Raw genomic sequence first — 26962 nt, forward strand, 5'->3', positions numbered from 1 at the left:
ATAAGCGATCCACGGTCCACAATCAAAGCCAATATATATATATATATATATATATATATATATATATATATATATATATATATATATATATATATATATGCTTTACACACTACTCACGTCAAATCTAAATTAGATAATGACCAACCAAGTTATACAATATCGACAATATTTTATATAATCAAATATGTGAAAAACTGGAAAAGTCAACATTCCACAGTCAACGGTCAACAGTCAAAGTCAACGGTCAAAAGTCAACACATCATGGTCAAGGTCAAACTCAACATGTCATAGTCAAAGTCAAAGTCAACATGTCATGGTCAAAGTCAAACTGTCCTGGTTAAAGTCAACATGCCCTAGTCAAAGTCAACATGTCATGGTCAAAGTCAACATGCCCTAGTCAAAGTCAACATGTCATGGTCAAAGTCAAACTATCGTTTTCGCGTTCGACAAGTCTAGGGTCATAGCCATGGTTCATGGCTAAGGTCAAAGGTCAAAGTCAAACTGTCCTGGTCAAAGTCAAACTGTCGTTTTCGCGTTCGACAAGTCTAGGGTCATAGCCATGGTTCATGGCTAAGGTCAAAGGTGCATGGTTCATGGGCTCATGGCTAAGGTCATGGTTCGGACCCAACTGGCCAAGCCCAAACCTTAGAACCCGGAAGTCTAAACATTTAAAGACCCAATTAGATCTATTTTAAGTCCTATGGACTGGTCCCAAGCAATATTAGAAACTGGCCCAAAAACTTTAGACTGAACTGGCCCAAAACACCACTGAGTTCGGCCCGAAAACAAACAAAGAAAACTGTCCCAAAACTTAACTTAAACTAGTCCACAACTTAATATGAAACTGGTTCGAAACAAATGATTAATCCGGCCCAATAACTAACTAGTGTTTAAGCCCAAAAACTGAAACTGAACTGGCCCACAACAACTAATTAGTTTGGCCCAAATCCGGAATAGAACTCGGCCCACACTAACACTAAACTGAAATTTCAGTCCAACCACCATTGAAATTTCGGCCAAGCCAATAAAACATTTCGGCCCAACAACTTAAAATAGAAATGGGCCCAACACAACTTAAAAATTAGAACTGGCCCAAATAACTTAAATAGAACCGGCCCACCTAAAACCAAAAGGGTTAGGCCTAAAGCCCAAGCCCAAATCGAAATGGTCATCTTCCTCACCCATTTCTCCTCCTCCAGCAGCCACCGAATTTTCCGGCCACCACTCCCATTCCCTCAAGTCGGTTCGACTCCAAATGAAAAACCCAACAACATTAATGAAAACTAAAACCTCAAATCCTTACATCCCAACATCACCAAACTAGATCTGAAAATCGTTTGGGCCACCATTAAAGCTTTGTTACAAGCTTAAATCGACCCACACAAACCCAACATTCAATCCGACCTCACAACCTAACCTCAACCCAACAAAGCAAAACAAAGACAACCAATTACACCAAAATAGCCCAACCCGGTGGCTCGGTAAAGGCGTTGGCCATTGGCGCCTCCCCTCAAGGCTTCAGCGCCCCCACTCGACCCTCGGTGATCCAACACTCCACCACAGATCCAAACATCACAATAAAAAGTAAATCAAAACAACAGATTTCGTTCTCTTTTTTATTGTCACCGGCGACGCCATTAGTGCCGCGGCAGACCGATCCACACTATTCCCATACCACCACAAGTATCACGGTATTTCAAATGAGAAACAGAACTAACAAAATAAATCTAACGGGGAAGAAACCTTTGTGATTAAAGCATTCATCATACGTGGCAGGTACTCTAGTTTGAGAAAAACTAACTCTGAGACAATATCAGTTTATATAGACCGTAAATTCGCAAATTCTAAACAGATAAAAAATCATAGTTCTAGTAGTGGTGAGAGTTAACTCTACTCACCCGTATTAGAACTCGACGAATCCTCCTAATCCGAGTCGTCGCGCTCCACCCTCCAGAAATCCAGCTTTCATCTCTGCCTCCATTTTTAATATTATATTATTCTCTGAACCCTATTTTCTAGAAAAAAGTGTTTATATACTTAGGTCCGAAACCCAAGCCCAACACCGACTTGGGCCCAAAACCAGGCCCACGTATTCCGAGTCCAATCCGACGAATTTTTAAATAAATAAATAATTTAATTAATTAATAAATAGATAAAAACGTATTTTAAAAATACGGGCGTTACAAACACAGGCAGGTTAGCCGAATTTTTATTGTTATTTTTTATTTTTATTTTTCATTTTTTTATTTTTTCCCGGTGAAATCCATCTTGAGATAATGGGTTGGTTTATTCCATGTTCATCTTTGTTTTTTGAAGTGGAAAGCCTAGATAGTTCAACACAAAATTGCAATAGTATTATGGAAAGTTTGTCATTCAGTACCTTATTGGTAGACCGAGGAAGGATCACCAAGTGGGCTACTCTTTTTTGTTGATTTATGTGGCACCAAGGGGATTCGGAACATCACTAGAAGCTGAGGTATGTTGGTTCTTCATTTTGTTTTTAGTTTTCACTTTTTGTTTTAATCCATTTTAGTTCATTTGATAACAATTGTAAAATTTTCAGACTTTCTTCTCCAAATTTTAGCTTTTCAAAACACCAAATTTTTTTGGCAAAGCAATCACCTCCATGAAACAATAAAGCTTCTATATCGCATGTTGATTTCATTTCACTCGGAACCCAAAAGCTTCCCTTCTCTCATTCTCGAACACCGAGAAAATTATTTAGAAAACAATCTCCTCGGACTCAATCCTTTTTCTTTTGAAGTTCCTTTGATCTCCGGGATTTCGATGCTATTTTTAATTATAAGTTACCATTTTAAAATGCAATATAGTGTATTTGGTTTTATCTTTTCTGTTATCCCCAAGTACATTAATTCCCGTGTTCTTTGATATTGCAGAAGATTCTTCATCCTCACCCATTGAGATGAAATCAATATCGATCAAGGTACAAGTTTTTTTTTTTTTTTTTTTCTTTAGTGGTTTAATACTTTAGACAATATAGATTCCTATATAGTTTGTGTCATCTTCTTATTTTCAAATGTTCTATTAATGATTAAAAAAAAACATGATTCTAATCTCTAGATTAATGTTGTATTGCTTTTATTGAATCGTTCTTTGTTTGTTTTGTCATTTGGGGTTTTACTGTTTGATTTTATCTCGAAGTTGGTATGAAATCATTAGTTCAAATGTTAATACTTTTATTTCTAAGCCGCATTTTACTAATTGTCTAATTGACATGGTATCTTTCTATGGCAAATGCTTTTTGTTCACCGGGATTCATTAGTTAATACTTTTATTTCTAAGACGCATTTTACTAATTGTCTAATTGACATGGTATCTTTCTATGGCAAATGCTTTTTGTTCACTGGCATAATGATTTTGACTTCAAGTAAAGATGCTCTCTAAACAAGACCATATTTTAGTATTCAAAATATTCATTTCTATTGTACTGTTGAAGTACAATGTACGGCAAATTCACATCTTATCCCAAATGTGAGGTATTACACTGTTAATATTCTATTGGTGACCATTCCAATTGTACCAGAGGTCCACTGAGCTAATATAGACTTACTTAGACAAATGTTGATATATTGGCGAAGCCAATGGATTACACAGTTCGGGTATGTAGAACTCTTAAGCATGAACTATTGCCTTATTCTGCTTGGTTAAGGAACCAGACAATCAAGTTCTCTCATAATGGAAGCGCTAAGATATTCTTCTCTTCCACTTCTGTTAGTTGCTCTGCCAGTCATGCTGTTTTCTTCTGAGGCGAAAACCACCGAAAAAATGACATCAAAAGGACCGGACTGATCAAATAGATTGACCGTAATTTACATACCTTCTTTATCCCATATCTGCAAACGCTTGCTCCTGAAACACCAAACCATCAAATCCCCAATAACATTCTATAAACGTATCGAGCCACGAAGGATTTTTAGAACCCTAAAAACGTTATTCTCCCTCCCCCTGCAGCGATCACTCCATTTTTCAAGTCTCCCATCTAATCATCTAATCAATGACTATCATTATTTTCAGAGACCTTCTCTAAATTCTTAATCTACCTTGCCGAAGATTGGTTCTGAAAAGGTCGAGAATGAGCTCCATTAGGTACGAATCCATCAAAGTTTTCAGTCCTGTAATACACTATTTTTCACCTCAACTCCTTGACCATTTTCTTCCAATATAACAAGAAGCAATCTTTATATATATATAATAGCAGTCCCTTTTGCTGCGCTATGAGGGTGTCCACGTATGCAAATTTTAAGTACCCTCTTTACTCACGAAAAATCAGGAGAAACCCCGCGATTTAAAGTTCGAAAAAATCGGGATAACTAAATAACTTGATAACCACGAGTCCCCCAAATCCTTTTTTTCTCCACCTCTAAGGAGAAGATGAGGTACTTTCGAAAGACATTTCAGAGCGGGTCTGCGAGCAAGGGAAGCTTTAGCTATAGCCGTTTCTTTGCAATTGGCCTGTTCCGTCTTCTTGAGTTGGCAAATGCAATGAGCCTACCGTCTTAGAAAAGGTTAGATCTCTTGCTTTCTTCTAAGCAATTTGTTTATTCTTCCTGCTTTTTGTTTTGTTCTCTCACATGCATCAGTGTGTAATAAAAGCAAAAGCAAACAAGTCATGCACTTCTCTTCTTTTGGCTTTTAATTTAATGAAATCTCTTTTTATTTATTCGATTGTTCAATCAATTTCTCAAAAAAAATTAACACCCCTGATGCAGTTTTTTATCCGGATTTTGCGTGAGTAAAAAAAAAACGTAGACATTGCAATACCAAATTAAGAATTGAGTTCACCTCTCCAAACAAAATGTCTATTTGAATATAGCTTTTGAAATGTGTCTCAGGTTCTAAACCTAAAAATGCATGGAAGACAACATAATGAAGTCGTGAACCTGAAAATGTGTCCAGGTAAATGTGAGGACATCCACGGTAACCTACTACTATGGATTCCTGCATTTCTCCAGAGTTTCAAAACATTCAATCTCTATGTAAACTTACATGAATGTTTACTATCTCCTTTTCAGCTGATGATGGTGGCTGGACTCATATTGTTGTTGAGAAGCCTTTGGCAAGGGTTTAGACTCTGAGAGGAACCGAGTTCAATTTGGGGAATTATTTGAGGAGAAACAGATATACTGTATCGATCATTATTTAGGAAAGGAGTTGGTGCAAAACTTGGTAACATTTTCTGTAAATTTTTTTTATTACCATCGTGGTTGTTGTTGTTTTTGCTGCAGCTGTTATTGTAGTTGTGTTTTATTCTAAGACATGTTTGCGCTGTATTTACCTTTTGTTTTGCTTCCACCTGACAGTTGGTGCTCCGTTTTGCAAATCGCTTATTTTTGCCCTGTGGTGGAACCGTGATAACATTGATAACATTCAGGTGATATATTGTTTGAGAGCTATTGTATTTCTTAATGTTCGAGTCAAGACTTAAATGTAGTTCTTCCACTCAAGTGGTCAAGGTTTTGAAAGAAACTGACAGTAGTTTCTTTCGTTTACTATTGATAAAAATAAATAAGTTTCATTGTTTACTCAGTCTTCCGTAATGTAGAGTATGCATCCCCCGATTTTTTCGTTCCGCCTTAGTTAAAGATGTTAGACTTTGCTATAGTTACCAGAAACTAATACGTAGGTCATGGTTTATGTATGGAACACAACTGAAATGAAAGTTTAAACTTTTTTTTTTTGAAATTCTGATCATCAATTTGCACTTGAAGAATGTTAAGCATACCCATCTTTTCGACACAAGTAACAACTTAAATTCAATGCATGCTTAAGCGGTGTTCCACTTTCAGCATTGTTTTCGAGGGAAGATTTACGAACCGATGGGTGTGGTGGATATTTTGATGAATATGGGTATGCTTTTGTTTCCAAAACTCAAATTTTGCTAAAGGCGTTCAAGATATTGATTTATGTCACTAGCATTATTCAATTTACATGCGTAACATGGATTGTGCATATGCTCTCTCAGTATCCAAAATTGTTGATTAATTTTAGAAAATTACAATATTGCTTCCTTAAATGACAACTAAAACTTAATGATGTTTGCATAATCATTCATTCGTGACATCATTCAGAACCATCTCCTGCAGGTACTTCCTTTTGATATTCACAAAGATTCATGAATCTGTTTCCAAACTTTGTTTATATAGCAAAGCATATGATTTTTATGTGGACTCACAACATATAGTTTTTTTTTTTTTTTTTTTTTTTGCTGGGTACTCACAACATATAGTTGGTTTCCTTTGTTCAAATGAGAAAGAGAATCTTTTATCAATGAAGCATTTATTTAGTATTGAAGTTTGAACTCTACGCTTTGTTTCAGAGTGTACTAACAAACTATTCAATATCGTTGTAGGTTCTTTGTTTGGTTGCGATGGAGAAACCAGTTTCTCTTAGACCCGGGCACATCCGCGATGAGAAAGTGAAGGTATCATTCACAATTTTTCCTCTTACTCTGAATTTCTTATTCAGCTTCTTCATCCTCTTCCACCAAATGATGTTGTTTTATGGCCCCTTTTCAATATTTACTGCATACCCAATGTGACAAAATTAAGAACTTGCAACCAGGTATGTCTTAAACTCTTAATCAATTTCTCGAAATTCTTTCCACTTAATTTATTGGATTGGGTTTTTTTTTTATTGAACCTTTACCCCATTTTGGATTTCAACGATTTTGAATCTAATGATATGCATTTTGATACTAACGAGTTTTTTTTTTCCAGGAATGATTGTCTATTTTCTCATTCAATTCTTCTGCCTTGCTCTCATTGGGTAAGCTCGATTTTTCATGAAAACAAAATGCTACCCAAAAAAATAAGATTTGTTATATTACCTGAATGAATTGAGTTGTTTGATTCTAGAATAGCGCAAATCAAGGATTCTATTTGCTGGGATTGGACAACACTTCACCAACGTTTGCTTCAGCCATACAGAGCTCAGTTACAGCCTTAACTTTTGTCATGGATGTTGCACTTAGGTGAGTAACACTCTAAATTGTTGTTCACTCCTTTTATTATTAAGAACGTCATATTAATACTCTAAAATTTTGTTGTTGAAGAAACTTATGCTCCAGATTGGGCTTTGTTAAACACTGCATAATTTCTATTGAAATCAGATTTTAATATACCGTATGGTAATTTCATCATGTTTTAAAGTGAAGGTAAAGCAGTTGGTTTGGTTTGACGTATGGTAATCTTTATATATATATATATATATATATATATATATATATATATATAATAGCAGTCCCCTTTCCTCTTCTCTGAGGGTGTCCACGTCGACCCACTTTACTCACGTGAAATTAGGAGAGGGAAAAATTACTCACGGGAAATAAGGAGAGAAAAAAGGAATTATACCCCGCAAATAAGATTCTAAACCCCACGAGTCCCCAAAACCTTCTTTCTCCGCCTCCTTCCCTAAGAACAAAACGCCAAATGCATATTTAATCACCCTGTTTATGGTGATGCCTCTACCGTGAACATCTTGGAACTAGCAGGTGCATTTATCCGTGACGCCAAACATGGGTGGTTGTTAATGTCACAACCTAAGCTTTTAGATGAGAAACAAACTACTATATATAAGAGAGCGGTTGACAAGAACTATCACTTAAAGATGAAAGCTTCAAGATTTATCTTCAGTGAAATAAGTCAGAAATTCCCCATCATGCCATTTATTGCAAGATTAGCAAACTTCTTATTAATTATGTGGTAGAGTTATTCTTGCTGTGTTTTGAGTTTTGTATTCTTTGCCTTGACCAAGGTTTTGCAATTTCCAATCAGGGCTTTGGAAGAGAAGAGAGCTAGCAGTCCCTTTTCCTGGTCTCTGGGGCTGTCCACGTCAGCAAATCTTAAGTACTCAGGGGGATTAAGTACTAGAGTTGTTACGAAAAATCAAGACAACTAAATAAAAAGTTCGAAAAATCGGGATAACTAAATAAGAAGAAATCATGAGAGGGAAAAAAACTCACGGGGAATAAGGAGAAAAAAAAAGGAATTATACGTTGAGTCCCTCACAAATAAGATTCTAAACCCTACGAGACCCCCAAAACCTTCTTTCTCCACCTCTAAATTCACGTAGGCTATAGGGATTCTAGGCGTTCGAAACAAAGTGAGGCAGAACATAACCATGACAGGAGGTCAAATCATCTATCTGAGGTATCTAATAATGCACATCAGGACTTAGAATTGCATGAAGACAAATTAAAACGGTACATATTTATTCCTTTCTTTATAGGAGACTTAATTGTTGAACTTACTCTCAGATACCGTTTTTGGCTATTACCTATGTGTTTAGAGATGAAGATGAGCAAGAAGACAATGAAGAAATGATTGAATTCAATCTGGCTGCAGAGGAAGAGGAAGATGTTGAAAGAATCAAGGAAGAGAGTAGAAAAAGAAGGGAAGCCATCCTTGAAAAATATAGGCAACAACAGTTGCAGAAACAGGATGAACGCAGTTCTGAAGAGTCAGGAATAGGTGTGTCTTATTTATGTTAAGTTCTTTTTTTTTATCTATCTTACTTGGAAGTCAATTTTTGTGATGACACGTCTTTCTTCCCTAAATCACTTGATGCTTTCGTACAGTTGTCATCTGTTGCTTGGTGAAGTTGAAGATGCATTGAAATATTTCAAGGATTCTTTACCACCAGGAGCTGATCTGTGCTTGGATCATAAATTGGTAATAGAAGCTTCTAACGGTCTGCAGAAAGCGCAAGTATGTGCATCCGTCTTTCGTGAGTTTAATCTTTCATTTTCATATATTTGTGATGCTGACATCCAAACTTTTAACTAGATAAAAACTTTTGGTCTTCTAATATCTAGGGAGGCTACTTTCTTGAGTATAAATAAAAACAGTAATAATGAGAACAAATGAACATTGAAACATAAAGTTTAATTGCAAAGCAATTATGCTTCTTCAACAATTTTTCTTTGATTTTTTTTGTACAAGAAGAGATCATCAAAGTTCATTATGCTAATTGGATATCTTGACATACAACAGTGTCACTTAATAAATTTTTCTTTGAAATCTTTTCTTTTGTAAAGAATGAATATCTTGACCAAGTCATAGATCACAGCTGCACATTGCACAATTCAAGTTAGCAAGCATTTTCACTCTGTAATAACTCACCCTGTTATACTGACAGCTATGATAAGATTTTATCTGATTTTCCGTTTTCACATTGCGGAAGCTTGACGAGTCTCAGTTAAATTGAAAGAAGGTTTAGTCTTTGAGAAAGAAGCTGAAGGCAATAAACTAGAAGAAGACTAAGAACCTATTGTACTATCTGCACATCAAAACATATAGAATCACCATTCGCATCGGGCTTTTCATACTTTATTTTGCTTGATGTATAGTTTACCCGATCATATCTTTTGTGTACAAATGTAGTGACACGTCTTTGGTTTCTTCCTTTTTAACCTGGTAGCAAGTAGGTGATGTCTTAATCGTTGTCTTTGAGCTTTTGCACATAAGAACATCGGATGATCGCGGAAGGTGCTTTGCAACTAATTGCCCAGCGCTTTTAATAAGTCCTTATTCAGAGAGATCGATTGAAATGAAGGCGAAGCTTTTTCTCGACGGTGTGTTCATATTTCATTCACTACTCAGATTCTAAATGAGAAATCAGTATACATTTACTCTTGGAATTCATTAGCCTGCTAATCATATCTATTTTACAACAAGTATATCAGTTTGCATTACTGACATATTTGTTTACTGTATCTAATAGCTACGAAGTATATGAAGAGGTGATTCAGCTATGTGAGCAGTCTCTTGATTCGGCAGATAAAAATTCTTCTTCAACAAGTGCAAATCGTTCTGAAAGCATAAAGAACTGTCCTGCAAGGTTATGGAGGCAGCAGCAGTCCCTTTTCCAGTACTCTGAGGCTATCCACGTCATATGGGGATTATGAAAAAAGTGGAGAAAAAAAAGGAAGTTTAACTCAACTCCACAAAATCTGACTTTCTTCTTCACGTAGAAAACCCAAACAAACACTATTCTATAACCCACCGTACCTCTTCCCAAAATTTGAATTACGAACCAAAAGTAGTTAACGAATTGAAGAAGATTCGGATCCAAACAAGATCGAATCAAACGGGATTGAAAAAACGGAGCATGCTGAGATCCGTAAAGACGAAGGAAGCCGAACATTTACGATGTGGGAATTGCTGAATGAGTTGAAGGAAGATGGTAATAATGGTGAGTTTCTCACTACGGTTAATGCTTCCGAAGTTGAAAGTCGTGATGCCACCTCTCCACACAAGGTCCTTTTCTAATTAGATTTTTGCATCTTCAATTCCATTCAAATATTTGAGCATTATGAACATCATTTTTTTTGTGATTGCTTTATATCTGTTGTGTCACGTTATAATAGTTGGTTTTAGATTTCGTTTCAGTCAAGATAACATTCACCAACAATATATGGTCCAAAACAACGTGGCCATGGATCTGATCAACAGTGTAACAGGTGTGGATGAGGAAGGTTGCTCTCGCCAACGTATTCTTACTTTTGCTGCTAAAAGGTATGTTATTTTCAGTTTTCACCATATTCTTCTCAAAGAAAACAGTGCTCCTTCTACATACTTTCCCATATTCGTTTACTTAGTGCTCCTTGATTCATATTACTTTACCCAAGCCACAACTTCAAAACATATGAAACCTCTTTTTTCTCCTATTTAAATATTTAAAATGTGCTTTAGTTTATGCTGATAATTGATTGTTTAGTGTAGATATATATAAACAGTCCTTTTTCAAGCTCATTGAGGTTGTCCACGCGGGGCCGAGGAGGTTTAGGTGCTTAACCCTTCAAAAAAGAGACCCCAACTCGATGTATTTTACTTATTTTGGAAACAAAACCCAGAAATACAACACTACCTAATCTACCCTATCGCCTCAACACTCATCTTCTCGGTCGATAAACAAACTATTAACACAAATATTAGGGACAGTCAATCACACAAATATTTAGAAGTTTTGGTTTTTTGCAAGTTCCCAATTGAAAAACGAGGTTTTGGGTTTAAGAAGTTAGGGTTTTGATTCAATCGAGGGTCTTCTTCATGAATTTCGCAAGGAATGAAGTCATCCATGAGGGTTTTGCTTTATCATCCATGTTTTTCAATTGAATTGAATTTGTTGTTGTTTATATCTGAAGCCTTATACTTATGATACCTCCTCCACAAACATGATTGCCAGCAACTGAACTTGCAATAATGTTGGGGAATGTCACCGTAAGTTATTATGGGATTCATCAATCTTGGCAATGAAGCTATTTTTCGCCAACGGTCATATTCAGTCAGTGTTCTAGGTTTGGAAACCTCAGGTCAGTTATTTTTTTTAGTTATTTTTATTGGTTATTATCTATTGAAATTATTTGATTAGTTTACGAATTGAGCAATGGCTTGAAGGCACGATTTTTTATTTTCAGTTATTATATAATGTCCAGTGGTCCTGTTTTACTTTTCGTGCGAGTCAATATGTTTTTCTATACTCTCTACATGGGTGCTACGTTATATTTATACGGTTTCGGAAGTTAGAAAGCTTGAAGGATGTCCTGTTTTACTTTTCGTGCGAGTCAATATGTTTTTCTATACTCTCTACATGGGTGCTACGTTATATTTATACGGTTTCAGACGTTAGAAAGCTTGAAGGATTGAAACTATAGTTTAATATATTAGAGCTAGACAAATGAAAGGTGGTTACTGTGTTTTCTATTAGTATAATGTGAAGCTTGAGTACATTTATTCCTGCGATAAAGTACAATAATCACAAGACATAGATGCATTTATAAGAATTGGTGGTGCATATATAGGTTATTGATATAGTTTCTCAAGTTTTGGAACTTGATAGGTTGAGCTAGGGTATGGTAATATTAGGAACATGTTAAGTTGCTAAGTTGTTTGTATAGGTTATGAAATAAATAAATTTGGACTAATGCACTAGATTACATTGAATCTCTCACTATGCACATTAAGAAGTTAACATGTATGATCAACTTGAATTGATTCCATGGCTTCTTTCCCGAATGATTGTCAAAGTCTAATGTAAACAATATCCCTTGAAACTTTTGCTATTATTTTCTATCTTAGGAGATTTTGGTTACTCAAGAAAACCTTTTGATTTTCTAGAAGTACATCCAGAAGTTTCTAATTTTCTTTTTCCATCTTATGATAGCAGATATCAATTATTTGAATGGGTTCAAAACTTATTTTGTTCTTGGTAGCTTATTGTATTGTGATTAATTAGGCCTTAGATATTTACATAACCAATCTATATTATATTGTTTTACCCTTGACCCTTTCTTTTGTAAAATGACCGTTGTTAAACCGATAAGGTTTTAAGATGCAATTCTAAACTTCTTTTGTTAACGGTAGGTTACTGATTTATTATGTTGTAGCATTTCCCTTTGGTAGGCCAAATTATCTCTTTATCTAAATGGATGAATTTCAGATGCGAATATTATCTGTCATTGTCATTAAAACAATGGTGATGTGGTTTTTCTAATGTTTCTCTACTTCAGTCCTAATACACCTAAGTATGTAGTTCATTTTTTTCCAGTAGTGCACATTCATATAATTGTTTGAGTCATTCTATCGGTTATGTGTCTGGGTTTTTTTTTCTTAGCTACGCCCAATTTCAGATATATATTGCTCACATTTGTTGTATTTGGTTCACTTTGATTACCTAGCTAGCTGTGCTAAGAAATTAGTTTCCATTCATACAAGCTTCTTCTTGCTTAGTTATTTTTTATTCGAATTATCTGTTTTCAATAGAGTGCTTGCTTGGTGATTGCGCCTTTTAATATTTCAGCTTTTCTTGAGGAACTTAATTTTTTTTCGAGCTGCATACAAAAGTAATGATAGATTCATAATCTTATAATCCTATTTTATCCTTTGTTTTCCTTTTTTTATAAATGGAATAAATTTTATATATTTTTCTTCTCATGATTTTCTGTCATAATGTGGTTTTCAGGTAGTCAATACTAAATCGATCTTGATCAATTGGTACACTTCAAAGTAATGGAAAGGAACCTAGCTTTCCTTGAGGTGATCCTTTAAGTCGTAAGTTACATATTAACTTGGTCCTTTATAATTAAACATTTCTCTTATTGTTATGTTAGAGTTTTTTGTTTCCTTAAGCTAATAAACATTGCTAAATTGTTATAAGATAGGTAAGATAGAGTTTGCTTATTTCTTGATAATCTATCGAGAAAATTCACTTTTTGGTCATTTTATTGATAAACACTACAAATTATAGTAATTTAAAAACCATAGCCTCGACTGAATAGATTTGCTAAAACAATATGTTACTTTTGCTAGAGGAATCATTGACGAATACCAAAATCAGTATTTTACACGCCTTTGACCTGAGACACCATATTACAAGTATAGTTTGTAAGCTACCATTGGAAGGCAGTGTTCTTCATGCTTAGATTTTTGTGTGCATATCTTGCAGTCAAGAAACCTACTATCTACAATTAATTTGAAAGGACATAATGGGAGCTTATTTCTACTCACGGAGGTGTTCCCTATCACCAGACCACTAATTTATGCTCTCTTAGTAAGGTTTTATTCAAGAATGAAGATTGTAAATGCAAATGATCACTTAATTGCTTAGCCTGGTAAATTTTGGTTTTAAATGCATTACATTGATGACTCTTTATTTGTTGTAGTGATGTTTCCCCTGCCTTTTTCTGGATCATTTATATGTTTCTAAATTGCAAAACAAATCTCTGATGTTGTAACTGAGTCTAATACATGGGAGGTCATAAAAGCGAGTTTAATACCTTTTGCTTTGAGGTCAGTTGGTCTTTGTATAGGCATGCATCCAAATGAAGAGTTGGGTATTTATTAGTGGAGTGGACATTTGGTATTGTCAATAGCAGGTTGGGAAGGTTTTGATGCATGTACGCAAAAGTATTTTTTAAAGAAAATTGGTTATAGTTTTTGATATGATACTTTTGACCCTAAATAGTATTGATCAAGACAAATGATCACTGTTCTGGCTAAATATTAGAAGAATGGGTACTGATTGGTTACGCATTTTAGCAATTTCCAGAATAAAAATTAGAAGAATGGGTGCATAACACCGGTAGCAAATTTTTAATTTGAGAATGTAGGTAATTGTCAAGAAGAGATAAGAAGGAGAAACTATTACTACATAAGATTTCTTTGAAATTCAATTCTACTGATCCATGGGGTGCAATGGCAAAGGAAGATTATGAAGTGTCGTTCTCATTCAATGCAAATGAATCAGGTCAGCTTTTTGAACCTATGAGTTTATGATAGACATTTAGCCCATGTTATTAAAATGCATTAAGTTAGGCCTATCATTTATTATTATTATTATTATTTTATTCTTTTTGTATATATGTAAAATGTTAAACACAATATTGTGGGATGTGTCCATTGCACCACCCATATGGTTTGGAGATGGTGGAAGGTATTAACTACTATATGTGGAAGTGGTTGACTCATGTTATTGAGTTTCAACATTATCTCATGGATACATGGCTTAGTGATCAAGAGCAATTCCATTAGAAGTATTAGGACTAGGAGGTACCCAACACCCAATAAATAAACCGTGCATCAATCATATACATTAAATAACTGTTAAAGAAGGCCCTTTGAACGGGGTTGAAAGCCCACGTAGGACGTTCTTTGATCAATCTAACTGCTTCATTTCAACAGTAGAAAATTAAGGTACCATAGCTCTTCAGAATTGATGTACTTGGCTTTCCATTGTTAGTCCTTATTGCCAAGAACCATATGGCCGGCTTGCTGCTTTTTGTACTTAACAAGGTTTAGATTGATGTAATTGGTTTCCAATTGTTAATCCTTATTGCTAAGAACCATATGGTCGCTACTGAAACTCTTAAAGATCCTTGGGTGATTCTATATTCAACATTGACTCTATACAGTAGTATAAGGAGATTGTGCAATGTCCAGTGACCTATGAAACTTGGTGCATGAGCACATGAAACATTTATATGTTTTTACCAACTTGGGGTGGATTAAAGAGGTTGCTTGATTAACATTTCATCCATTAATAAGAATAGTTGCAAACCCAAGAGAAAGGATGCTTTTGAGTAAAAAACCTGATTTTGCGTTAGTGATTGGGATTCCCAACTTTTCTATATACAAGCATCATAGTTGGATCCTGCTATGTACCTAAAGTACTAATTGTATTACCTATTTAGCGGGAAAAAAACTATATTACCAATGGATGAGGGAAGAAGGGGAACTTCCAAGTCTCTCTTCTTCCTACTTTTATTTGTTTTCTTCTTTGGTTTATTTGTTTTCTTCTTTGGTGTTTAGATTGATGGGCATCCCAACTACGAGGATGCTCTATCCAAAGCTATCTTATTTTTTCAGGGCCAAAGGTCTGGAAACCTTCCCCCAGATCAAGAACTCACATGGAGGTCCAATTCGAATATCGATGGCTTTACGCACACATTACATCATTGTGTTGCTGTTTTTGTTTACTTCTCCCTTAGTAATATCATGCATTCAGTGCTTATTGCTTAAAATCACGAGTTTCCTTCCACATTGTCTTCGTACTAAATATTCAGTTTATGCGGAGAGTGTTGTTGCTAGACATTGTATCTCTAACATCTTCTCTGCTGGATATTTAGGTTGATATAAGAGGCGGTTACTATGATGCTGGAGACAATGTTAAGTTCAACTTCCCCATGTCATTCACAACTACTATGTTGTCATGGAGTACATTGGAATATGGTGGGCGCCTGGGGAGCCAGTTAGGAAGTGCTAGAGGTGCCATTCGGTGAGCAACAGACTACCTTCTCAAGTGTGGTACAGCTACTCCAAGCAAGCTTTATGTAGGAGTTGGTGATCCTAATGTTGATCACAAGTGTTGGGAGCGGCCAGAGGACATGGACACAGTTCGAAGTGTCTACTCTGTTTCTGTAGTCGCATTGCAGTACAGAGGTGCATATAGTGACTCACTTGGTTCAGCTGTGTACCCGTTTTACTACTCATATTCGGGATACAAGGTAAGAAGTTTATATGTATTTAAAATATTTTGTCAATATTTATATCAGGTAATTGTTTAAATTTTCATTCCACTAAAGGCATATGGTCTAAAAGAAAGAACTTTTAACATCAACATTTAGTAAAGGGGCACTAACTGAAAAAATGATCTTATTTCTATTACAAATGGTTAAAATCCCAACATAAATAACAATATATTACCACTTTTCTTTGAAGCATAAACGATTATTCTTTTGTGGTTAACATTTTTGATTGTTTAAATTACCAGGATGAGCTAATATGGGGAGCTGCTTATCGCTAAGGGCAACAAATGATGTTTCTTATCTCAATCTATTGAAATCATTAGGGGTATTGACGAACCGATATCTTGGTTGGGATAACAAATTTGCTGGAGGAAGTGTTCTTCTATCAAGAGTAAGTTTCAAGAAAAATAGAAAAACATATCATACATACTGTTGTGATATGAAAGTGAAATGTGTCTTAATAGGAAGCTTGCTAAAGATTCATCGATCTAACAGTTTTCATATTTCTTTGATTGGATTTACCGAGCTTTGTTGAGTAAGGACAAGTCCTTTGAGCAATACAAACTGCAAGCCGAAGATTTCATGTGCAAAATTCTACCGAACTCTCCCTCCACAAGCACACAATACATCAGAGGTATAAAAGGTCATTGCATTATCACAATTTGGAAACTGGATTGAACATCACTGATCAGTGCTCAGATACCACTAAAATGGTTCCAACAATTCAAAACTAATACAAGTTTGGCACTTAGAGACCAAAACAACGGAGCAAAAAAAATCGAAACAAGGTGTAATTATTGTTCTTTAAGAGAGAACATAGGCCCTTAAAACAAGTTATATGTAGTCCATTGCTCTTAGTAATTTCCATCCAATAACTAGCTAATGATAAAATAATCTGAATTGCAGGGGGTCTCATGTACAAATTAAGTCAAAGCAATCTTCAATATGTTACATCAATAACCTTCTTACTCGATACATATGCAAAATACACGCTCTCTGCATGCCGAACTTTTAATTATGGGAACATGTTGGTCACACCAAGCACCCTAAGGAACCTAGCAAAGAGGCAGGCATGTTGTACTTACATATGTTTGTGTATACGTAAAGAAGGCATATGCAAACGCCTGTATACATATTAATGGTACTTGGTGCATGAAGTTAAGACTAACCATTGTTATGTCATGTGCAAGTTGACTATATTCTTGGTGAGAACCCCTTAAGGATGTCATATATGGTAGGTTATGGACCAGACTTCCCACGGAGAATTCACCACAGGGGATCCTCTTTGCCCTCCTTAATAAGCCACCCACAAACTATAGGATACGATGGTGGATTTCATCCATTTTTCTATTCATCTAATCCTAATCCTAACATCTTGATTGTCTTTGTTGTCGGTGGTCCAGATCAGAATAACAAGTCAGTTTAAGTTTTAAAAAGTGGCACTTTGTCAATTTGCCTTTTGGGTTGTTGTTAGTGCTTATTTGGTAGATCTGGGAAGTGGGATCTTGCATTTTGTGGAATTAGAGTCCTTTGTTACAGAATCATAACTATTGGCCTTGAAAACCATCAAGCATTTAGTTGACAGAAGTACTGAATTCATCATTGATAGTGGTCTTGATGATGTTGTAGTTTAATATCTCACTTCTAATTTATAATATGATTATGTAGAAAGTTTTACACCAGACTCTTCGCGGTGTTGCTCATTCTCAAAGTCTTTATGCCCGTTTTTATTCCTAATGATTTGTTCTCATTAATTGACATCAGAAAGTTGAGATTGATAACTTCTAAATTTGCTAATTGTATATTTATGTTTAGTTTTTTGTGATTCAACTCTGCGTTATGATATTTTAGACAAACTAATGAAGATTCCAAAAGTAAGTTGCGAGGAGTGCATAGAATATATCAAATTGTAATAAACACATTGTATTAAAGTGTAACTAAAGGTCTATATTCGTAGTTAACATCGATCAAATTCTTCCAATTCTCTCCTTTTTATTAGTAGCAAACTTTGTAACACCTTTGCGACCGTTGAAATCAAACAGTTAAATGTTTGATGATTAATTACTATTGTAAATCGCAGATTCTTTACCTTTGTGTTATGTTAAGTTCTCTTACCTTTTGTTTTGTTTGTGTTAGTTGGCAACTTGGCATTAAGTTGAAAATCACATAAATGGGGTTTTCTATGGGTATTTTCGAGAATCTCATGAGTTCTTTATCTTTGCAAGATGTTCTCTAAGCCATTGTGATCATGTTATTATTTTCACTAATTCATGGTGTCATGAGTTTTATGGGGTTGTAGTTTGACAATCACCTTCTTGGCTTTTTATTGGCATTTGGAGTCATAAGAAAATATATAGTTGAATTTTAGAACTTTAGACCAATCACAACATTAAAAATTAAAAACAAATAACCAAAATAACCAAATCTTAATTAAGCATTGCAGCATTAGCATATAGTATGCCCTTAAACTAACTTTCTCATTTTGATTCCTATGCATCTATTTATATATCTAGCTTAGCTAACTTGCTGTATATCTCTTTGATAGCCCAGAGCTTCAAAAGGCGTTAGACTTCTAGGCAACAATGCATTTTCTAGGTGGACCGAGGAGTAAAAGTAAGTCTTCATGGACAAGGTGGAGGCGGTTGGGTCTACTCAAAATGGGTGCATTGGTGAAAGCCTACAGGCTAGGTTCCCTTTGAGGTTGATGAGCATTCGGGCACTGTAAGCCTTCGGTGTGAGTTTGCCTTAACCCTCTAAATATTTCAAAAAAAAAAAAAAAAAACAATGCATTTTCATTAATCAGGCATAACTAGAGAGATTAACTTATTCCTATATCTAAATATACTACTCTGTCATAAATGGAATGATAATCCCATATATGAGTTTCTGTAGTACAATATATGTTGTAAAAGTTTAGACTGATTCTGAATACTGTATTTTAAGCAATTGTAGTTCAATGTATGCGTAATCCAAGTTAACCCATGGCAAAAAAGATGTATATGCCGCCAACATGGACATGAAGATAGAAGACCAGCGATGCTTACATATTTTCTTTTTTCAATGCATAAATGCCCTTGGTCTCCATAAACTATTGCTCAGAACTCAAATTTGTGTACAACTAATTTAACTCTAATGCTATGAGGATGAGAAGGCAGATTGTAGCACTTCTTGAGGTACATAATGAATATGGTGTAGGGATTATAAATAGGATAAAGACACAGTCGCTTGATAAAATGATCCAATTGCAACAACAGACCCATTAAAGTAGAAAACATAACAAGAGCTTTAAGCCTAACAAGAGCTTTAAGTGAATGGAGAGTTTGGAGTCTTTCAAAAACTAAAAAGGATACTCCTTATATATTATAAGTATACAAGAAAGACAACAAGATTTCATCAGAAAGAAACTAATCTATTTATTCATTCCTAAATTCAATATATATGTAATATGTCGTATGTATTGATTTTTTTAAAAAAAAAATTACATTGTATGATAAATTCAAATAAGATTATGTTAATGATAATTAATTAATGAACCAATAATAATTGAGCCTTTTCTAATCAATATCATTAAACGCAACCCGTTCGTAGGACGAGTTCGAAAACTAGTTGCTAATATAAAGCACTAGAAGTAAAAAAAAAAAAGGTTTTCATTCCACCATCCCAGAGAATACAAGTTTCTCTACCATTTAATAATGGTGTAAACCGATAAGTTTGCTGGCCATACTACCATATGAGACAAATATGTGTACAATGTCCACCTTCTACGGTTCTACCACAAACACCTCAAGAGGTTGATGAGGAAATTAACCAAATAATTCTCTTCGTCAAATAAATCCTCTCGAATAAATCTTTCCAAGTTCTCGTTTCTAGGGAGCCTGTCGCTGTGGTACAATATAGTAGTGACCGAAACCACTGGTTGATTCACTATTGTTGTCACGAACTTAACCAACGATCTAATCATCAAAAGAATGAAAGGCTGCAACAACACTAAACCGTCAGTTAAAGGACATACATTTGTCGTCACACTTATCAGTAATAATTTGTATATGAGACATCTATAGATGATTAACATACCATGGCTTCGTTGAATGAAAAGTGAGATTCATGTTGCAACGGAGATGGATAATCTTGACAGGAGTAGAAAGCAGGGGAGTGAGAGAATTCATGTCTGCTCTGGCGGCCAATCCTTAGCAATTCACAGCTACCTGTCTACCCATGAGGCCATGAATATTAAGTGAGGTTCTACAATCTGTTTAGAGAACCAAGAAAATAATTAGAAAAAAGAATGCTGTTTATTGGTGAACTAGACTATGGGCTTTGTTAACAACAACATTGAGCCTATCGCCACCAATGGCTTAACTTGTCTCCTAGGTTAATGCCTAAACAGTTTTTCTTGTCCTGTACTACTCTGCTCGTCTCAATACAGAAAACACGAGAAGGAGAGATAATAACTTCTATACTTTGCAAATTTGTGATTACACTTGGCTTACACAACATTGACAAAGAAAAACTATGATAAACGACTGAAAAATAGTGTTGGAAAGTAGTATAGCAAATTAACAATAGTAACTTGGACGAACAAGAACATTTAGAAGAGAAGACCAATTACGCAATTACCATTAGCTCTAGTCTATATGGGGAATTAGTGTTATCATTGTGGAACCATTTATTATTTTTCAATGGGATCATAGCGTTTCTTGGAGAGCATACTAAACCTTGTATTAAGTCATTCGGTGATACTACCTTAGAGAGTGATAGTGTGATACACAAGTTATGTTTTACAAAGCTCGGTTTGGAAAGAGGTGTGTGATTTTATGAGCGGCTGTCGGATCTCACAACTAGACATGCATTGATTGTGCATTGCATTATTTGCATATTGACCTGCCACTAATAGCATTTTAAGTTTATACAGTCGGCAAATCAGAAAAGGTTCGTTACTAAAAAGGTCCAAGGTTGGTTTGGGCTTAGATTGGAAAAACTTATTGGATCTAGGCATCTAGCCCATTAGAGTAGTGAACAGGAATCAAAGACGAAGGGCAACACTATAAATGGAGACTAGTCTGTAAAAGTTACCAAAAACCAAGTTATTTTTTTCCGTGTGGAGAGTTGTCGTTGATTTTTCGGGTTGCCCTAGACAAGTCTTTGTGCACTTCTTCAATCAGTCAGTACTTCACCTCCTGCGCGCCGCGTAAATATGTCGTCCAAGCAAGGTACACTATCACGTCACCTTTTTTTCTTCCTCTCTCTTCTTTGTTTTTTTATGGAAATCCTAATTATAATAATTTTGTTATAGGTGGAAAAGCAAAGCCTTTGAAGCAACCCAAGGCTGATAAGAAAGAGTACGACGAGGTAATATTACTTGTTTTTTTCTCTTGTGAATATGGATGTAAATTTAAGCTCCCAATATTTTCTAGAAGAGCTTTAAATTTTAGGGTTATTTAGGGATTGGTCCTACTTATTTAGGGGTATTTAGAGATAGGTCATAAAATTATCGATTATTAGGCTTTAGTCCTACTTCTATCGATTGACCTTGAGTCATCTCAGTTGACCGTGGTCAACCCATTTTATAATAATATATTTTTCATTTTTTTTTATCAAAATAGCCAAACTACCCTTCTATGGTACTGCCCACATTCTTGAGGAGGCGGTTTCTTCGATTGAGAATGGGGTTCTTCTTGCACAGCCCGTTTCCTTCGTCTGAGATATATCAGACTCTTCCTGTCAGAGAGGAGATTCTCAAGGCACTTTTGAATTCAGATTTGATTGGTTTCCACACTTTTGATTACGCACGACATTTCCTTTCTTATTTGTAGTCGAATGTTGGGTTTGGAGTATCAGTCAAAGAGAGGTTATATCGGATTAAGTAATTGCAGAAGAATGGTTGGGATCAAGATCATGCGGTTAGGGTTCACATGGGTCGATTGAATCAGATTGAGTCTCGCAGATAAGGAGTGGAGGGTAGAAGAGTCGCAAAGAATTTGAAGGGAAACGGTGTTGCTTGGTGTGGATGATATGGATATCTTCAAAGGAATTAATTTGAAGTTATTGGCAATGGAGCATATGCTTAGCAAGCACCCAAATTTGGCGGGAGGGGTCAGATTGGTCGGGGGTTTTGCAAATCCTCGCTAGAGGAAGAGGACGAGGCCTTCATGCAATACTGATCGAGATACAAGCCACGTGCGAGAGGATCAACGAACAATTTGGACAACCCGGTTATGAACCGATAGTCTTTCTCGATAGAGCTGCCTCGATAAGTGAAAGAATGGCTTTCTACGCCATTGTTGAATGTGTTGTTGTTCTGGTACCGTAGGGAAGGGATGAATCTTACTCCTTAAGAATACATTGTGTGTCGATAGGGTGTATCCGGTTCAATCTAGTTGATTCGAATCTTCCCAAAAAAAGAGTATGTTAGTAGTATCCGCATTCATTGGTCGTTCTCCTTCACTTAGTGGCTTTATTCGGATTAATCCTTGGAATGTTGAGTCGGAGGCATTGAATGATGCAATCTCAATGGTCGAAGCAGAAACTTGATTCGCGACATGAGAAGCATTATAGGTATGTTAGTACCCATGATGTGGCTTACTGGTCTTGGAGCTTCATGTAGGACATGGAGAGAGCGTGTAGAGATCATTTCAGGAGAAGGTGTTGGGGAAGGGTAGTTTGGCCATTTTGATAAAAAATGAAAAATATATTATTATAAAATGGGTTGACCACGGTCAACTGAGACGACTCAAGGTCAATCGATAGAAGTAGGATTAAAGCCTAATAATCGATAGTTTTAGGACCTATCCCTAAATACCCCTAAATAAGTAGGACCAATCTCTAAATAACCCTAAATTTTATTATGAAAAAATTTGTAGAAAAAAAAAATCACTATATACAAATCCAATTCATGCCACCTTGCCTTTCCCCCTCACATTGGATTTGATTGCAACTAGCCTACTACTCATGTCTTGTCCTCAACCCTCAGAAGCGAAGGGTGAGCGAACAGTTGATGTAGTAGCAGGGCAAGCTAAAGAAAACGGATCTATATAACGCAGGTGCGCAACAAACTGAATCAATGAAACACATACTCCGCCGGCAAAAGAGACATCATATCCAAAATTTTAGAGAAATGAAAGTAAAACTTTAAACGAAAGGGTTCCAGTTTTTGACAATTGAGTGTCGCCCAACAAGTATTGGGAAGTTTAGAACCTTATGGATAATTTTTTTTTTGTTAACTTCAAACATACGATCAGGGAATATAGCATGTCTATCCTTTTTCTCTTTTTATTGTTACTTATATTTATTTAGTTTTCTCGATTTTGTCCAAGTTTTAAATTGTTTTCGTGATTTGTATTTCCATTATATGGAGTCTGTTTACAAGTTTTATAACCATATGCAAATTTAGGTGTAAGTATGATTACACTTTTACAAATTATGGTAAATTAGTATACTCTTTCTAGTGATACTTCCTGTAAAATTGGATAGGGCTTGTAAACGGGTAGAGGGGATCTTCTTGGGCGTTGTGTAGTTAGCTCCTTGCTATGTGGCCTATTACTTGTACCACAGTAATTTCATCATATTAATGAAGTGAATTTTACTAGTAAAAAAACAAATATAATTATTGTAAGAAAATTTAGCAGTTAAGCTTTGGTCTGATTGAGATTCTAAAGATAATTGCACAATTACGGGAAATGATTTCTCTATTCAACTAATTCTCAATGTACATTATGTATAAGAGTTTCACTTTAACAGTTTCGGAGGATCATGTCCCCATTGTTTACAGATTAGAAATATGAATCGATAGGGCGTGAGAGTTGTGTTGATTAAAGGGATTTTTTTTTGCTCAATTAGATGATTTATCCATCTACAAGTTTGCAAGTCTGGTACCAGGATCGGGACAGAAAGGTTAAAAAAAACATGGATTGGTGAAGATAGCCAAATTTGGATTATTTTTGTTTGTTTTTCTTTAATATTTTGTTTCACTACAGGAAGATTGCTTATAAAGTTTAGGGCATTTTTTTTTTCTGCACCCCCATTTAAAAAAAGAATTAGACTTGCCCCCCTCCCCTACTAACTTGTTGTCTCAGTTAACACATCTTGACCGTTATCTCTGTGGACAAGGCAGTGAAATGTCTTGAATACCCTTGTTGTTGTAAACTATCAAAATAACCCTAGAGTTCCCAATTCAAGACCCATTTTCATGTTTGAGAAAGAAAGAGACACGTGTCAACATCTCGTTATATCTAATCTAACGGTCACAAACACTTAATACATTAGACACGTGTCGACAAGAGGAGTATTGGTAGTAAGAAAAAACAATTATAAAATAAATCTTAAATTAGAAATTAGACCCCCCCCCCCCCCCAAAAAAAATGTTATGTGTTATTAGACATGCCCCAAATTGCCATTACAATTGAATAATCTTTATTAATGCCTCCCAAACTTATGAAACGTTAATACACATTCTTATTAGTCATTATGCATACATGTTTATTACGTGTAGCCTTTCAAATTCTTGAACACCCACCATTATTTTATCTATATTAAAGTGTTACTTTTAATGATTTCAAATAAAATTGGTGTTTAATTAGTTGGGGAAAATGAACTCAAGGTTTAGGGTTTAATTAGTAATGAGTTGGAGTGATGTAGGCCGTTGGATGTAAGTAATTAGATATTGACACGTGTCATGTATACTCTCTAGTTTAAATTGGGTTTTGCAAAACCAATATGTTATTTTGGTAATTTTTCAACAAAAAAGTATTCAAGACATTTCAACTGTCTTGCCCATGAGATAACAATCAAAATGTATTGGCTGAGACGGCGAAAGTGAGTCGGGAGCAAGTCTAATTCTTTTTCAAATGGGAGTGTAGATAAAAAAAACCCTCAAGTTTATAGGGTACCCAAGTTTATATAATTGGGGATTGTTTTACATCTTAATAGTTTTTATATATTTTTTAAATTATTTTTTGGCAGACTGATATGGCAAATCTGCTGAAGAAGAAAGATGAAGAGAAGGTGAGACTTAAAATTTTTTACTGTATTTTCACTCTCTTTGATTAAGTGGATAATAGGAAGCATATGTGGTAACTAACGGAGTAATTTGGATAAAATTTTTTACTGTATTTTCACTCTCTTTGATTAAGTGGATAATAGGAAGCATATGTGGTAACTAACGGAGTAATTTGGATAATGGGCAGGCGCTTAAAGAGCTGAGAGCTAAGGCAGCTCAAAAGGGGTCACTTGGTGGCGCTGGACTAAAGAAAAGCGGAAAAAAATGAGTGCTCTGTTGTAGGAGGTCTGGTTGTCCTTGTGGAATGTGTGCACGTTATTCACGTGCACCTTTCAAAACACGTGAACGCATTTGGCATCTTTCGTTTAGTCTCTGTGAATTAGAGGGCCGAGTTGCATTTAATTCCTTTTGGCAAGTAGTTTTCTGCCATCTCGTACATCAATGTAGTGACGTGAACAATCTTTGAGCATATCTTGGTATTTTGACTTTACTGAGGTCCAAATACATTTTCATTGTTGGTTGGTACCGGGCAGGGTCGAACCCGCGTAGCAGTGATCCTTTGAATTTCATTTCTACTGCAATTTTTATAATACTTAGTTTGCTCTGGCCTAATTTGTACACAACGTAATACCTAATCTTGTACAACTATGAAAGCAAAAACGTAAAGAAAAATTGGGTATTGGTATCAAATTACTAATCTACCGATTTTGCCTTCTTCTTCCACCTCCAATCCTCCACCCCCTCTTCAAAACCGGTGGCAGAGCTATGTGCAGGCCAAATAGGGCGCTGGCTCCTAATGAACTTGGACTAAAAACCAGACCTACAAAAACAACTATTAGTTAGACCCTGCCTGTTCTCATTGTCTCAAAATCAGGCAACTGTTAGAATTCTAGAGTTGAGCACTTGTTGTGGTCAGATGCTGCGACTGAGAATTGTTAACAGAAACCGTATTCGAATATGCCCAAAAGCTGGCACACTTCTTCAAATTTCAATAATGCCGAAACTCCCTTCTATGTTTTGATAGCAGGAAACATCAAACATATGAAGGGAGGTACAATTCCAGTTAAAGGCTTGGCCTAAGCACACTTACCAAATTGTTAACCAAGTAACCCAAGCCCACCCTAAATTTTGGTTCTTACCTTCACCCGATTGTATTGACATCATATCCCTGATCACGTTGAATCATACCGGAATTGTTAGGTTAATAGAGTTGAAAAATAATTTTTATTTATTTGGCGTTTATATGAATTATTAACAATCAATATTCTGGAGGACTGGATCTGTTGAAGGATTATGTAGTTGGTTTCTTTATTGAAAAACGACTTTCATATCCTTTTGTGAAAGATGCAGTGTCCAAACAGTGGAAATTGAAGGGTGGAGTCGATATGATTGTTGACAAGAATTTGTTTTATTTCAAATTCTTTAACGATGAAGACAGGCAAACTATCCTCGACCATGGTCCTTTGTTCTTAGAAGGCATAATTTTCACATGTTGTTGATAGGCATGTTGAAGGGTGAGATCTTGGTCACATGTTGTTGATAGGCAAAGAAACAAACTCAACGCCCTCCTTGTATGGATCAAGATAAACCTCCCAAAGTAGTTGTGGACCAAAAATGGCATTGATATCGTTTCTAGCATCCTAGGAGAACCTATTTGAATGGACAATGCGACAACCAAAAGAACAAAAATCAATTATGCAAGGGTATGCGTGGTTGTGGATATTAACTTTGGATTTCCCTCTTTTATTTTAGTCAATCTTGGAGAAGGGAACAATGCTGATATAAGTTTGGACTATGACTGGTTCCTGAGCAATGTAAAGCTTGTAACATCTTTGGGCATACATATGAAAATTGCCCAAAAACAAGGATAAACAGGATGCATAGAAGATTAAAACTACTGAAACAAAAAAACCAGCTAGAGTACT

At 35.6% G+C, this 26962-nt stretch overlaps 2 long non-coding RNA genes and 2 pseudogenes across 2 annotated transcripts; all 4 read left to right on the forward strand.

The window, feature by feature from the left end:
* The first annotated feature begins 9783 nt into the window (after positions 1-9783).
* On the forward strand, positions 9784-11332 carry LOC147511125 (uncharacterized). Its single transcript, XR_015216940.1, has 3 exons — positions 9784-10277; positions 10410-10535; positions 11206-11332. It is a non-coding gene; the product is annotated as an uncharacterized LOC147511125 (long non-coding RNA).
* Positions 11333-13766: 2434 nt separating this feature from the next.
* Positions 13767-17468, forward strand: LOC147511126 (endoglucanase 3-like; annotated as a pseudogene).
* Positions 17469-21061: 3593 nt separating this feature from the next.
* LOC147511127 (uncharacterized) lies at positions 21062-25606 on the forward strand. The gene is made up of 4 exons (XR_015219211.1): positions 21062-21252; positions 21336-21391; positions 25001-25042; positions 25225-25606. It is a non-coding gene; the product is annotated as an uncharacterized LOC147511127 (long non-coding RNA).
* On the forward strand, positions 21434-22715 carry LOC147511128 (putative alpha,alpha-trehalose-phosphate synthase [UDP-forming] 7 pseudogene; annotated as a pseudogene).
* Positions 25607-26962: the final 1356 nt, after the last annotated feature.

Source organism: Coptis chinensis, chromosome 3 (genome assembly GCF_015680905.1).
Source record: "Coptis chinensis isolate HL-2020 chromosome 3, ASM1568090v1, whole genome shotgun sequence".
NCBI lineage: Eukaryota > Viridiplantae > Streptophyta > Magnoliopsida > Ranunculales > Ranunculaceae > Coptis > Coptis chinensis.